The sequence below is a fragment of the Pristis pectinata genome, chromosome 8, assembly GCF_009764475.1.
Source record: "Pristis pectinata isolate sPriPec2 chromosome 8, sPriPec2.1.pri, whole genome shotgun sequence".
NCBI lineage: Eukaryota > Metazoa > Chordata > Chondrichthyes > Rhinopristiformes > Pristidae > Pristis > Pristis pectinata.
The window spans coordinates 81748642-81763859 of record NC_067412.1 but is presented as its reverse complement, the minus strand read 5'-3'; positions in this window follow the sequence as shown (position 1 = coordinate 81763859).

Here is a 15218-nt window from a genome sequence, read left to right as displayed (position 1 = left end):
AACTATTGCACAATTACTTTACTAACTCTAAGGTATTATTGACCATTGACATGTAATTTCTATTGGTCATTAACACCTATATTAATGGCACATGATTGGTGTTTTGTGTATGCAAATGAGGGATTCTAAGGTGCTCAAAGATTTTAATTGATCAATATCTGTTTAAAAAGACAACTCTGTTGAAATTTTAGAATAGTTTGGTGACAGGGGCCGGACTCCTTGTGCACAAATAAGTAAAGTGTGATTAAGAAATGAGTGCAAGTCAATGACAGAGCAAGAGTTCACCATCCTCTCAGGGAGGGAGTGAATACCTGACCTCCAACATTCTTCCTCAGAGCATCGTGCCAATGAAACACGGGAGACTACACTCTGCTTTCCAGGAGCAAGCTTTCGATGAAAGGTTGTTTCAAATCATTAACCCTTTCCAAGAGTTGGAACAGAGGAAGCCAAAGGGGATCCAAAAGTATTTAACATATTGAAGGCTTTAGACAGAGAAGATAGAGTGAAACTGTTCCCATTGGGAGAGGGGATAAAAATCAGTGAACATAAAATGAAGAGAAAGGAACCAAATGAGCCATGAGAAGCATTTTCTTTGTGCACTGGGTGGTTATGGTTTGGAACACACTGCTAGGAAGAGTAGCGAGGACAGATTTAATTGCAGTATTTAAACAGGAAGTAGATATACTCAAGTGGAAATTGTTTGCAGGACCAAAAAGGTGGGGAAATAGGACCAGCTGGATTACTTTTGCATAGAGTAGGCACAGACTCAATGCCCAAATGACCTTATGGTCCTTGTGGGAACAGTTACTTAACTTTTGCTTCAGCACATGAACCTCCCATGTTTTAAGAGCATACAACTGCAGAGGGTGCTGTACCTGATGCTAATTCACAATAAGAAAAAAAACACAAAGCAAATCTGGAAGCGGGGCATGGGTTCATGAAACTGAAGTGAATTAACATCATGTTTAAAACTATACACCCATTCTCACCTCAGAAAACTTCCTAAAAACAAGCATATTGCTTTCTTGAATTGCCTAGGACTGGATGATATCCAAAAAACAATGCTAAATGCTTCTCCAACATGTTTTGTCAAATTAAATACTTCTGACTTGTTACCCAGCATCTTATTTTAGTTTCCTTCGGCTGTAGAATTACTTTTACAGGGACATCATTGGCTCTTTAAGAGGTGCTGGCACTGCTCTGGATGTTAGCTGACTGAGTAGCTCTCACCTTGCTATATTCTGGCATGAAATCATAATCTGATTCTGGAGTTACCACACTTTTTATTGATTTGCAGCAAGCCTGACAGTAAACCCAAGGTCTAATCTCATCAGACTGCACAGGATTTTCAGGTGTTGGGCAAGAAGCAATAAATACATTTTTTAATATTTTATATGCTTGACTTGAATAATTTATTACTTACATTGTCCATAAATGCAATAATCTGTACCAAACTCATGGTGACATTTGAAATAAAATCAACATGGCTATGATATTCTGATTCCGTTTTAGGGGTCAGAATAAAATTTTACTAATTTATTATATGGAGATTATCAGAGAACTTTGGAGACTAAACTACTGAATAGTAACTAGCACTGACATTGAAGCAATATTTTAAACTTAAATGCTTGTAAACCATTAGGTTATTTGATCAACGTGTTCCCTATCAAAAATATAAAAATTCAGATAAGTAATCAAATAAGCTAAAGATACATGGAGAAAATATCCTTATCATCTACATTAGTTAAACTTTAAAAAGGCAAAAAATTATCATTTTACATTATACATTTTTACAGATAGCTTATTTAAACATATGTTTTTTTAAAAAGAAGCATGAATTACACCATGTGCACATCCCAGATATCTGAATTAATCTTTTGACGGGTGATTTAAATTCAAGTCTTGGTTGAATGGGTTTGCCAGTACATTTCTTTTGTAATAATTAATTCAAGCAAACCTTAAATGATATAAAGAGAGAATGTTATCCATGGCTCACTGGGTAGTATTGTCACCCTCTTCAACTGCTATGAGAAATGACAAGAACTAAACTCCATGAAACAATTTTTACTGACTTGACGAAAAAAAAACTCTTGATAGTCAACTGGGAGGATCTTTCGAAGATCACAGCAAAAACCTGTTTGCCAGAGAAATGTTTTAGCAATGATCAATGATAGAGAATCACCTGAAACCTTTCTCACTCAGGAAGGCGATTAAGACCAATTGTAGCCATAATACTGTGGTAAGATGTTAGGAATCAACACCTCAATTGTATTAATTAGCTGAACAACAGGGAAATATTTTCAACAAGGAACAGAATTCTCTTACGCTGAGTCTGCAAGACCGTACACATTTGAATTCTACACTAAAGATCGCTCCAATGAACACTAATTGAATTAATATTTCAATGCAATAATTGAGAAAATGCTCCATTTTTTAGAAAGTCCAAACTTCAGTACTTTGATAAATCAAGGCAGCTTTTGAATGATCCCCTTGTCCATGTTGTTATTAAAGATTGCATCAATTATTCACTCAATACCAGCAGAAATAGGTAAATGGATCATTTAATTTGTTTGTTGGATCTGCTTGGCTTCTATAACAATCAGTGAACCAAACTATCTGCTGTATTGAAAAACTTCAAGAAGGATAAATATGTTAAATTTATTTTAAAAATCTAGGTTTAAAAAAAAACACTCAGTATTGATAAAATTAACATATCTGAAACAGTTTAACCACAAACTTCTTTGTTAGATTCCCTATACGCTGAAAAAAAAAATCACATTTGAGCAAAACTATAAACTTTCAAAGGCGCCAATCATTTAATTCTTCAGCTGGAATCCATGTCCTTTAATTCAATAAATCCTCTATTCCTAACTATCTTTCACAGTCATCATGCCACCATAGAAATCAAAGTCTTGTTTTAACTATCAGTAACTTTCTGTGCAAAGACAAATGCTCACATTAATGGCTGTGGCTAGCTTTGACTGATGAATACTTGTCCAAAGAATAAAAGAGTTTACAGTACTTGCTGGGCAGAAAGTACACAGAAGCAAGCAATTTGAAATGCCTCCCGAGTCTTCTCTGCAGCTACTTTATACTGAAAGATTCTAACAACCATTGTCCTGTTTTTTGTGTGCCTGAAGTCCCTTGTTGGCTGTTCCACTTTCTGGGTGGTTAGACTGGGCAGCCTGATTATTGCTCACGGTACACATGTGTTTCATTGTTACTTTGCTTTCAGGATCCAAATTCTTCTGCAATGTCTCTTTACGTCTCAGTTTTAATGGGTGTCACATGAGAGAAAAAAATAAAACCAAACAATTTTCTAGTATTCATTAAAGGTTGCAAATGTTATCAGTTTTCAGGAATTATAATACTCATCAACCACATTTGTACCACAACCTTGAGCTATATATGCAGGAGATGAAAATTCAATAATAATGAAATTGTGGAATTATCCTTTATTAATATATTTGGCTACATGAAATCTGCTCACTGACTTGCATTTCCTGAAGAAATATGTATTCTGATATATTGTCCATCATAGCATTTGTAGAGGTGTAGAACATTTATAGAACAGATATACAGGCATATTGAAACAGTGCAGGCCTTCAAGAATTTGTTCACTGTTTGGGAATCAGGATACTTTACCATCAAACTCCATAGTTTGGTTAAGCCAAGAATGATGAGTAACTTACAAATATGGTTACGTGTTAGTGTGTTGGAAACTTTCCAGAGTACCAGAAGTGGTTTATTAGTTTCTTGAACCACTTAAGGGGCTTCAATGATCTGTTTGGGAGGAGCCTGCTGTTGGTAGTTATTCAAATGTATATACATGCTGACAACCAAAGGAACAGAAAGGATTTCAGACTTAAAAATAATTGACATGTTCAAGGCTTGTTGGTGCAACAGATTAAATACAATTCCTTCACCTCTACACCCAATATCCAACTTCAGCCCCAAGTTATATATTTGAAGTCTTCTCTGTTGTTGATTGAGACAGAGGTTTATGAAATTAGCTTGAGAAACAAAGGACTGCAGATGCTGGAATCTGGATGAAAAACACGATGATGCTGGAGGAACTCAGCACATCAGGCAGCATCCGTGGAGAAAAGCAGGCGGTCAATGTTTCGAGTCAGGGCCCTTCTTCAGGACTGAAGATAGGAAAAGGGGAAGCCCAATATACGGGATCACACCACCTTGTGCCCACTCCGCATACCCTCTTTTGTCCACCTACCACTACTCTCCTTTTCCCTCCTATATATTGGGCCTGCTGAGTTCCTCCAGCATCAGTGTTTTTCCAATATGAAATTAGCTTAGCTTGTTCGCAGTGAGCATGGACCAGCAGCAAAGATCCCTTAAAAATAACACTGAATTACTAGCATCTCTTCAATATTCCTGGTAGAATCTCTTCAGTTTCTCACTTTAACTGCAGTGGCAATGATGGAGGAATAGTGTGTGCCACCAACAGTGCAGTCCACTGAATTATGGTGTGATGATGGGCAAATAGAAAATGCCCTGCAGAAAATCGGTATGCAAAATGGGGAAGTGCCAGATTATTGCTAAGGCAGCTGCTGTTCTGAAGTTGGGAAAGATGCACAATAGTGTAGCGGTTAGCGTAACACTTTACAGAGCCAGAGACCTGGGTTCAATTCCGGCTGCTGTCTGTAAGGAGTTTGTACATTCTCCTCATGTCTGCGTGGGTTTCCTCCGGGTGCTCCAGTTTCCTCCCACATTCCAAAGATGTACAGGTTAGGAAGTTTTGGGTATGCTATGTTGGCGCCAGAAGCATGGCAACACTTGCAGGCTGCGCCCAGGACACTACGCAAAAGATGCATTTCATTGTGTGTTTCAATGTACATGTGACTAATAAAGATATCTTATCTTGTAAGTAAAGTGCCTTACAATCTAAGGAATTGCATTGTGGCTTATTTTGCCCACTAAGGACAATGTGCAAACAAAATTATCTCAGTAATTTGCTCTGACCACCCTTCACAAAAATATAGTAATTTGATAATTTATCCTCTAAATCATGAGGCAGAAAATGTACCTCAATGAATGGACTTAGATGAATGTAAAAGAATTTTTAAGAAAAGGGATGTGTGAGCCAATTGGCCCTTGACCTGCTCCATGATTCGACCTTGGCCACAACTCCACCTTTCTGCCTGTTCCCCATAATCGTTCACTCTTCTATTGTTTTCTAGCATAGCCATGAAAATATTTGAAGATGCCACAGCTGTCTGGAGTTGAGAATTCCAAAGATACAACACTCAGGAAGGAAATTTCTCCTCAGTCTTAAATGTCAACCCTCTTTTCTGAAATTATGTTCCCTAGTTTTCCCCCACAAAGGAAAATCTCCTCTCAATGTCTTCTCCGTTAAGCCTCCATATGGAATAAATCATAATGAAATGATGATAAAAGATAACACCTTTATTGCTGTTTTCTTTCTATCATCTGGGAGAGAACAGAATGGGATACAAAGGTTCACTGAAAAAAAATTAATTTCTACAAACAAGAAAATAACTTTTACATATACACTTAATAAGACTGATATTTCACCACTCAAATTATTATGAAATAGGTTGGTGACATACTCTGCTCTCCTTTTTCCTTAGGTCTCTAATCCTTGTTGCATACAGACCACACAGATACAAATAATTTGAATATATTACAAAATTTAAATAAATTACTGCAAAAGAAATACAAGGTTGGCAGGTGAGGAATGAAATGGTGCCAGGGATCCCTACAAGCCACAGATGGACTGGATATTTCTTCGCCTGTTCCTCGGAGTTTGGCACCTCTAAGAAGTGAATTGTTAATTTTATTTGAAGTCAGTAACTAGTGATGGCCCAAAAGACTATCAGAGAAAATATTGTTATTCTGTCCTGCAGCCCCCTCCTCCCCACACCACCATACTTTCCTGCTCCACAGCATTTGAAAATGAAGGAATGCTGTATGAAAGAATGTTGTATTACAGACATAAATGAAAAAAAGTCTCAAAACACCAACTAACTAAATTTAATATATTTAATTTAATATTTATTAGTCACCAGTACATCGAAACACACACGGTAGTGTAATGGTTAGCGTAATACTTTACAGCGCCAGCAATCCGGGTTCAATTCCGGCCACTGTCTGTAAGGAGTTTGTACGTTCTCCTCGTGTGTCTGCGTGGGTTTCCTCCGGGTGCTCTGGTTTCCTCCCACATTCCAAAGACGTACAAGTTAGGAAGTTGTCGCATGCTACGTTGGCACTGGACACGTGGCGACACATGCGGGCTGCCCCCAGAACACTCCACGCAAAAGATGCATTTCACTGTGTGTTTCAATGTACATGCGACTAATAATGATATCTTATCTTATTTAAAAATGCATCTTTTTGAGTAGAATGTGCTGGGGGCAGCCCGCAAGTGTCGCCACGCTTCTGGCACCAACATAGCATGCCCACAACTTCCTAACCCGTACGTCTTTGGAATGTAGGAGGAAACTGGAGCACCCGGAAGAAACCCATGCAGTCACTGGGAGAACGTACAAACTCCTTACAGACAGCGGCCGGAATTGAACCCAGGTCGCTGGCGCTGTAATAGGATTACGCTAACCGCTACACTACTGTGTCATCCATCCTGTAATAGTAGCAAAGTGACTTAGAAATCATGAATTCTGGACACAGATCTGAATGAACCTCACATTATTAGTAAAAAGCAATGCAATACAGCAACATCTTTCCACATTAATAGTTAGAGCCTGACGGATGTCAAAGAAATTAGAATGAAAGGGAGATAAAAGATATAATTTTTTAATTGTTCTTTCAGCTTTGCATAATCTGGGAGAAAACTGGATATTGACATTTGAACAGTGTTCCGTTAAATTGTAGAATAACATCAGTCAGATGATTTCACCAACTGAAGTTACCACATTAGAACTGGATTTGTGCAGAACTTTTGCCTTGACAAATGCTGCCCAATCTCATTTAATCAAATGAAAATTAAGGCACAGATCCTCAAACGATTGTGAGAAAGAAGCTTATAAGCTGCAGTTGTAAATAATGAAAACCCTGTAAAATACTGGATCAATTTTGACATTCATTTAAAAGAAATATGGTTATAGTTTATAACAAATGAATTTATACCACATCAATAATATTATTGATTTAGAATAAGATTTAGCATTAACATATGTTTCAAACCCTGGTAAATAGCAACTACCAAGTATATGAACTGTTTTTGTCTATTTTTACCAGAGTTTAGTTAACATGTTTATTACTGATAACTGCTCATCTGCAGTAATTTTTCTTGCTGCAAGTATTTTGCCTACACGTTTGTACGATTGCTGAACTACAGCTTTAATAATGTCAATTACATCATTAACCTTTGCAACAAGGTTTTTACCCAAGCTTTTGCAGATATTGCTGCTTCTTTCAACCATAGGACACTTAATAAATAAGCAGAGGTGCTGGCACATTGTATTACATAATTCTAGTTTTATACCAAATACATTTACTGTTTTTTTTTGGCATGTTTAAATATTTAGTTAACCTTCCATTAAACCTACCTTGCCAGATGTGCCTCCAATAGTTCAGTGGATATCTGCACTGCATACTCATCTCTAAAGTCCACGTAGGCTATTACTCAAGTAATACTAAATATTGACTGAATGTGCATTTCAGTGAGCTGAGGACAGGAAAAGGGCCCACAATATTTGACCCCTCACTGAGGAGGGGAGAGGAACAGGCAGCTTTCCATTCCCAGCCCATCCAATGAGCCACACAGGTGTATGTAATTACACAAACCTGACAAGTTTTACACTCAGCTGAACAGCTTCTAAAGTTAATTATGTAAAACATCAGGTTTAATTAAGGCAAAAACAGACATCAATATAATAATATTTAGCACAATACTATTCTGTTCAGTCCAATGCATGTTAATTCTCAAAAGAATCCAACTAATTCATCCATATCTAACATCTATTTAGAAGAAAGGCAAGAGAATTGAACTATTTCTTTCAACAGTGTCTCATCCAAATGACAATGTTCCTTTAAATATCACATGCCTTAATATGCTGAACAGCCACTGCATTTTAATCATTACTTTGTCATTTCCTCAAAGAGCACCACTAAATATAAAACAGAACTTGCCTTTTATAAATATCAATGTATTGTTCAGAATTAACCCACGTATTTCTGAGTATTTAAATGTATATTTTACTGTGACCTTCAGAAACTTATAAATCCCAGTGTGTACCCAGGTTTTCCTTTTCATATTTTGTTGCATATCATTCCTGGTCTTTTGCACACCAGAATCAGATCACTGACTTAATTATCAGCAATTTAAATGACATGAAATTTGTTGTTTTGCAGCAGCAGTACAGTGCAAAGACATAAAATTACTACAAATTACAAAAATACATAAATAGTGCAAAAAGGAATAACCAGCTTTCTTGCTTGTTCTTCATCATTTGCCATTGAGTTACTTTTCTAACCCGGTTTCCAGTCTCTCAACCCTAAAATATTCGAGCTCCATTCCCAAGATGTAATAAGATTCTATTCAATCAATCTCAGGATAATCTTATATCAGGTATCAAGAGAATCAAAACACAGTGAATTTTATACCTTTCAGATACAATGATAACACATGACAGGTTCTTGACAGCCCATCTGATGTAGGCACACCCATTTTTGGTGAGCCAAGGAGACCAGGCAGCTATCTGCGACGTCCTATGATCCTACGCATGGTGCAAATACCTTAACTCTGAAATTGGTATCAGCCATAATGCCTGGTCTTTTCACATTTAATTCCAATCAACCATTTTGTACATTTCACACCTACTTACAGCACATTCATCTATTGTTCCTCTTATCCTGGGCCTTTCAGTGGGTTGACTGAAATCCAATCAACACAGTCATTTCTCATCAATTTCAACATCGTCCATTATGTTCTGCGTACAAACGACTGCAATGGATAAGCACATTCCAAGATGCAGGAGTACTTGTTGAGGAATGCACTGAAGGATCGAATGGATTGAAGTGACTGCACATTCTGCGTAGAGAAAGACAGATCCTGATCGCATTCACTGTGTCTGTTATGAATAAAGCATATTTTTGGAAAAAAAATTCCCTGTACTTTTGCCCAGGCATCCCAGAATGCCTCATGCTCGTGTCAATTTGCTCTGTCCCAGTACAAGTTGAGGAATCAAATACTGTCTGCATAAATATCATGGTTAATTTATAGGACCACTGTGTCAACTGGTTGCCATCTGTGTTAACATCTCGCAGCTGCTGTTCCAGTTGAGAGTGATCTTTATTTAAACCATAATGTGGATTACTGTTTGTAAGTATCAATAAAAACCTATGGTTCTATGATACAACATTGACAATCAACTGAAGTAGGTTGAAGCCTATTCTTTCTGTGCTGTGCACAGAACGCTGACTCCATTCACTCTTGAACATACCTAGGAGAGGGGCATCAAATTTATCAAGTTAATTTCAGAAAAATGAAATCATAGATTCATAGTCCATCTCATTGTATAAGGGAACTGTTCCATAGTGTTATCACAGTCGGGTAGAAGCTGTCCTTAAGTCTGGTGGTACGTGCCCTCAGGCTCCTGTATCTTCTACCTGATGGAAGAGGAGAGAAGAATGTCTCGGGTGGGTGGGGTCTTTGATTATGCTGGCTGCTTCACCAAGACAATGAGAGGTAAAGACAGAGTCCAAGGAGGGGGGGCTGGTGTCTGTGATGTGCTGGGCTGTGTCCACAACTCTCTGCAGTTTCTTTCGGTCCTGGGCAGAGCAGTTGCCATACCAAGCCGTGATACATCCAGATAGGATGCTTTCTATGGTGCATCGGTAAAAATTGGTGGGAGTCAAAGGGGACAAACCAAATTTCTTTAGCCTCCTGAGGAAGTAGAGGTGCTGGTAAACTTTCTTGGCTATGGCATCTATGTGATTTGACCAGGACAGGCTGTTGGTGATGTTCACTCCCAGGAACTTGAAGCTCTCAATCCTCTCGACCTCAGCACCATTGATGCAGACAGGTGCAAGTACACTGCCCCCTTTCCTGAAGTCAATGGCCAGTTCTTTTGTTTTGTTGACATTGAGGGAAAGGTTGTTGTCATGACACCATTCCACTAAGCTTTCTCTCCATCCTGTACTCTGACTCATTGCAACTTATCGTTTCTCCTCATTTCCGTCCTAAATCTATTCCCCTGAATCTTGAGGCTATGTCCCCTAGTTCTAGTCTCACCTACCAGTGGAAACAACCTTCCTGCCTCTACCTTACCTATCCCTTTCATAATTTTGTGTTTCTATAAAATCCTTTCTCATTCCAGTGAATATAGTTCCAGGTGACCCAATCTCTCCTCACAGGTTAACCCCCTCATCTCCAGAATCAACCTGGTGAACCTTCTCTGCACTGCCTCCAAAGCCAGTATATCCTTCCTCAAGTTAGGAGACCAGAACTGCACACAGTACTCCAAGTGTGGCCTCACCAGTACTCTGTACAGTTGCAGCGTAACCTCCCTGCTCTTAAATTCAATCCCTCTAGCAATGAAGGCCAGCATTCCATTTGCTTTCTTGATAACCTGTGTGTACCTGCAAACCAACCTTTCGCGATTCATACACAAGCACTCCCAAGTCCCTCCGCACAACAGCATGCTGCAATCTTTCACTATTTAAATAATCTGATCTTCTATTTTTCCTTCCAAAGTAGATGACCTCACATTTACCAACGTTGTACTCCATCTGTCAGACCCTTGCCCACTCACTTAACCTATCTATCTCTCTGCAGACTCTCCACATCCTCTGCATAATTTGCTTTTCCACTCAATTTAGTGTCATCAGCAAACTTAAGATACACTACACTCAGTCTCCTCTTCCAAATCGTTAATGTATATTGTGAACAGCTGCAGGCCCAGCACTGACCCCTGCGGCACCCCGCTCATCACTGATTGCCAACCAGAGAAACAACCATTTATCTCAACTCTCTGCCTTCTATTGGTTAACCAATCCTCTATCCACACGAATATATTACCACCAACTCCATGCATCCACATCTTATGGACAAGTCTTTTATGAGGCTCCTTATTGAATGCCTTCTTGAAATCCAAGTATACAACATCCACTTGTTCCCCTCTGTCCACTGCGCTCATTATATCCTCAAAGAACTCCAGTTAGTTTGTCAAACAGAACATGCTGTTCCCAAATCCATGCTGTGTCTGCCTGATGGAACCACTTCTATCCAGATATCTCACTATTTCTTCCTTAATGATAGCTTCAAGCATTTTCCCAGACTACAGATGTCAAGTTAACTGGCCTATAGTTACCTGCCTTTTGCTGACATCCTTTTTCAAACTGTGGTGTGATATTTGCTGTCTTCCAATCTGCCAGGACCTGCCCAGTGTCCAGAAAATTTGGTAAGTTATCACTAACCCCTCTACTATAACTTCCGCCATTTCTTTCAGTACCCTGGGATGGATCCCATCAGGACCAGGGGACTTGTCTACCTTTAGGCCCACTTGTTTGCTCATCACTACCTCTTTAGTGACAGTGATTGTATCAAGGTCCTCAACCCCTATCACATCCATAACATCTCTCTTTGGCACATTAGATGTGTCCTCCACCATAAAGACCAACACAAAATAGCCGTTCAAGGCCTCAGCCATTTCCACATTACACAATATTAATTCCTCCTTGTCATCTTCCAAGGGACCTATGTTCGCTTTGGCCACCCTCTTCCACTTTATATAATTATAAAAAGACCTTTACAATCTGTTTTTATATTTTGTTGCTTTTTAAAGTTTTCCCAATCTTCCAGTTTCCCACTACTCTTGGTGAGTTTGTATGCATGAGCTTTTAGCTTGACACCTTCATTTATTTCCTTAGTTATCCAAGGCTGGCTCTCCCCTTTTTTGTCCTTGCTTTTAACTGGAATAAATTTTTGTTGAGCACCATGAACAATCTCTTTGAAAGTCTTCCACTGTTCCTCAACTGTCCCACCATATAGCCTGTGTTTCCAGTCTATGTTAGTCAACTCCTCCCATATCCCCTTGCAGTCTCCCCTGTTTAGGCATAATACACTGGCTTTAGATCGAACTATTGCACCCTCCATTTGTACGAGAAATTCAATCATACTATGATCACTCTTTCCAAGAGGACCCTGAACTACAAGACCATTAATTTTACCCATCTCATTGCACAGGACCAGATCTAAGATAGCATTTTGTCTTGTAGGTTCACTAACATGCTGTTCAAGAAAGCCATCATGGATGCATTCTATGAAGTCCTCCTCAAGACTGCCTCAACAAACTTGATTCACCCAATCTACGTGGAAGTTAAAATCCCCGATGACAACTGCCATACCATTCTTACATGCATCAGATATTTCTTGGTTTATTGCCTGTGCCACTGCAATGTTATTATTCAGTGGCCTATAGACAACCCTCACCAATGATTTTTTCCCTTTACTATTCCTAATCTCAACCCAGATGGACTCAACATTCTGTTCGCTAGATCTTATAACTTCTCTATCGCCCTGATCTCATTCTTAATTAAAAGCACTATCCCACCTTGCTTACCTTCCTGCCTATCCTTCCATATTACCCGATACCCTTGGATATTTAATTCCCACTCATCTCCACCCTGCAACCACATTTCTGTAATGGCCACTAAATCATACCCTTTTGTACTGATTTGTGCCACAAATTTACTGACCTGGTTTCAAATACTACAGGCATTCAGATAAAGTGCCCTTACACTCATCATCCTTTCAAAATCTAGTAACCTTTGTTGTTTGCGTTTGACTTTTCTGTACTCCACTCTTTTTTCTAACTTTTGCTCTGGTCTCTGCTTTGCTTCCCTCAGTCTTTTTGCACAAATTCCCATCCCCCTACCATATCAATTTAAACCCTCCCCAACAGCAAACAATCCCCCTAGGACATTGATCCCAGTCCTGCCCAGGTGTAGACAGTCCTGTTTGCACTGGTCCCACCTCCCCCAGAGCCTGTTCCAATGCCCCAGGAATCTCAAACCCTCCCTCCCACACCACTGCTGAAGCCGCATATTCATCCTAACTACACGGCTATTTCTACTCTGACTAGCATGTGGCACAGGTGGTAATCCTTAGATTATTACCTTTGAGGTCCTACTTTTTAAATCTATCTCCTAGCTCCCTAAATTCAGCTTTTAGGATCTCATACTGTTTTTTTCCTATTTTTTCCTATGTTGTTGGTACCTACATGCACCACGACAACTGGCTGTTCACCCTCCCCTTCCAGAATGCCCTGCAGCCATTCCGAGACATCCCTGACCCTTGCACCTGGGAGACGACACACCAACCAGGAGTCCCGTTTGCAACCACAGAAGCTCCCGTCTATTCCCCTTACCATGGAATCCCCTACCACTAAAGCTCTGCCACTCTTTTCCCTGCCCTCCAGTGCAGCAGAGCTACTCACGGTGCCAGGATTCTGGCTACTTCTGCCTTCCCCTGATGAGCCATCTCCCCAACAGTATCCAAAACGGTATATCTGTTTTGGAGGGGGATGACCACAGGAGACTCCTGCACTACCTTCCTGCGACTGCTCTGCCTGTTGGTCACCCATTCCCCATCTTTCCCAAGGCCTTTAAACGGCAGTGTGACCAACTCACTACACGTGCTTTCCACAACATTCTCAGCATTGGTCTTCAAATATTCTTTCTCAAGCAACCAAGGGACGGTGCATTGAAGGTGATGGTGAATTTCAAAGCCTGCCTTTGCTGAGAGGTGGATCTTGAGATTGTGAAGTGGTTCTTTGTCATAATATCTGTGGTCTGATAAGCAAGTTTGCTGAGGACACAAAGATCGGTGAAGTTGCAGCTAGTGAGGATGGTTGACTGAGTGAGTATACAGAGGGACATAGATCAGCTGGAAAGTTGGGCGTAGTGAGAGATGACATTTAATTTAGACACATTTGTGTTAATGCATTTTCAGTCATCTAATACTGGCAGGACATTAAGTAAACTGCAGTGACCTTAGAGGCACTGACGTACAAAGGGACCTTGCGGTGCAAATTCATACTATCTTGAATATGGCAACACAGGTGGATGGGATAGTGAATAGGACTAAACTTTTTCTTTAAAGAAAGAGTTCAGCTCACTTGCCATCATAGATGGGGATATTTGGTATAAGAGTTGGGACATCATATGGCACCTGTACAAAACATTGATTCAGCCACATTTGGAATAGAGTATGCAGTTCTGGTCACCACACAATAGAAAGGATGTAGTAGTGCTACAAAGAGTGCAGACAAAATTCACCAGGATGTTGCCTGGAATGGAAGGCTGAAGTTATAAAGGAGAGATTGGATCATCTGTAATTCATACAGAGGGCTTTGGGTATATGGTACAAGCTGCCAGAGGAGGTGGTAGAGGTAGGTACAATCAGATCATTTAAAAAGCATCTGGACAGGTACATGTATAGGAAAGGAACAGAAGCACATGGGTCTAAATGAACAAGCTGGCAATGGCTTGAAGCTGGCAAACCAAGGTCTTAAGGAAATATTGTACTCGAAACAAGTTGGGCCAGAACACTGCTTAAGGCAGAGAAAATAAAGACCTTCAAAAGGGGCACGTGGCGGAAGCAAGTGACATTTGCGACAGGCTCCCAATTAGTTTAAGGGTATCATTCAAGGAGTGATTCAGTCTGAAGACAGTAAACAAAGATGATAATGAATGGCTCAATCAAGACAGGGATAATAATAAATGAAACAAAATATATTTTTGAAAGGAACCAGGGTAAAAGAGGAAATTGGTGAGCAAGTAAGCTCAAAGTGTGTATGAGATTATAGAGAGAGTGCAAGCCTGTTGACCAGATGTTACCAGAGAAGCCAAGCATCCAAGAGGAAGGCACAATTGCTCAATGTGATATTGACTAAATTACTATGAGAAAAGTAAAGGGCCAATTTTTTTTCCAGTACAAATAAAAGCTATTTATGGGGATATGAGACAGCAAAGTCAGCACAATGATAATGACTATGTGGTAACAAAATGCACAAGCAAATGAATTCAAATTCCGTCAGGATAAGTTGTAAAATACAAGTGATACTTAGGCTATCTCCACATCAGCATTACAGAAGCATGCAAGACTAGTGTTACAATCCAATTGGTTAATTTTTGCAGGAAACAAAACCTGATAAATAAAAATGTTTGAACATCCAATGGGCATCATTTTAAACTGATACATTCAGCCTTATGGCTTA